This window comes from Poecilia formosa, unplaced genomic scaffold (genome assembly GCF_000485575.1).
Source record: "Poecilia formosa unplaced genomic scaffold, Poecilia_formosa-5.1.2 Scaffold285, whole genome shotgun sequence".
In the NCBI taxonomy this organism is placed as follows: Eukaryota; Metazoa; Chordata; class Actinopteri; order Cyprinodontiformes; family Poeciliidae; genus Poecilia; species Poecilia formosa.
The window spans coordinates 759280-760921 of NW_006800224.1; the positions used below are offsets into that span (position 1 = coordinate 759280).

General features: G+C 43.1%; 1 protein-coding gene across 1 annotated transcript in view; it reads left to right on the forward strand.

The window, feature by feature from the left end:
- Nucleotides 1–208: 208 nt before the first annotated feature.
- LOC103151571 (glutamate decarboxylase 1-like) overlaps nucleotides 209–1642 on the forward strand; it is a 39327-nt gene continuing 37893 nt past the window's right edge. Inside the window, exon 1 of the mRNA XM_016681567.1 lies at nucleotides 209–377. The gene's annotated coding sequence lies outside the window, so the exon portion shown is untranslated. The remainder of the gene's footprint in view (nucleotides 378–1642) is intronic.

Genomic DNA, 1642 nt, shown 5'->3' on the forward strand with positions numbered 1-1642 from the left:
TAATTAACAAAGTTGGCTCAACCATTGACATACATTTCATTTTCTCTGGAATTCCCTAAGCATTTCTGAGTAAAACAACTCAAAAACAGCTCAAAAAGCATTTAAATAAACAATTCCAAATCCAAAACAAATATTTAAAATGTTTAATTTGAACTTTGTTGTAGGAGAATTTCACTCAGCCAACTTGTCCCCCATGGCAAAGAGGAACAAAACTAACAATCAGGGGGATACTAGGACATAAAACGGGACTAAAATTGATAAGCAGCGAGAAGGAAACCTGTGAGGAACATGCAGGAAACAGGGGGATCTGACAAAGCAGTGATTAAACCAAGAGGCTCTTAAAAACCTAGGAGGTTGATTACTGGAACTCAACACAGGTGAGTCTAATTATTTGACGTTTTATCAGTGTAGAGTTCCTCCATGTTTTTTTGTGTGACAGAAGTGTTTCACTGTGCGGCAGCATCTCAATATTCTGTCCGTGGATCAGCTGCCATTTTCTTTAACCTGCTCCACTGTTACTGATTGTGGGGGCCCCACTGACGTAGACGCTTTAACTTTCAGTTGTCACCCACCCAATGTCTCCGACTCCACCCCCACCCATCCCACCAACCCTTTTCTCCTCATCTCCTTTTGTCGTGCTCAACTGTGTTTTTTTTTTCTCTTCTCTTGATTCCCTGTGGGGAGGAAAATTCCTCTTATCAGCTCGGACCATATGCAGGCGCGCGCGCGCGTGTGTGTGTGTGTGTGTGTTTGAGCCCTATGTTGTGTGCGCGAGGATAATCCTTTGCCTCTGATTGGCCCAGCTCTAACCCCCAGTTTTAATTTTTTTATTTTTTCTATTTTGGTGAAGGTGATGACTGGAGGTTTTTTTTCTTTTCTTTTCTTTGAGAAGCAGCAACTTTCATTTTGGATTTTAAAGGTTGTGCCTTTTAAATGGCGCAAGAGTAATTACAACGGGAAGCATCTTAGAGTGGCATTTTGGGAAATCCATTAACTCCTGGATAATCAAAAGGAATTTGCATCCATCATCCAGTTTGAAAGACGTGTGTGTGCGTGTGTGTGTTGTATTAGTACGTAGTGACTCACTGAGCCTGTCTGAGGACATTAACATCAATTCAGCTCTTTTTTTTTTTGTTTGAACCAGCTTGCTTCTGAATTTGCTTTCCTCATTCATATTTGTGATGCCTTGCATGATGATGATCATGATAATGATGATGCTGTGGATGGGTGTGTGTGTGTGTGTGTGTGTGTGTGTGTTTCCATTCAGCAAAGTCACAACAGTCCTGCTGTATTGGAAAATTAACACCTGTCATTTAATTATAGGATGGCGGCTCGTGGCCAATCAGCGCGGCCGCCATTATCGAAGGTCAACTTCCATTGGCTGCTGTTCGGATTCATTCCTCCGTTCGGAGTCGCGACCACGTGACACGGACCGCATGTGTGTCAGTGTGCAGCACCGCCGTTTGCCAAAATTGAGAGTAGAAGAAGAAGAAAAAAACGAAATAGTCTTTCCCTCCTAGTTGCCATAGTAACCAGTGATTCACCGCATCTGGCAAATTATAGGGCTGTTCTGGAAGGGCGCGAGGGTGTGTTGATGTGGGTGTGCAAACTATAAACGTGCGAGTGTGTGTGTGTGTGTGTG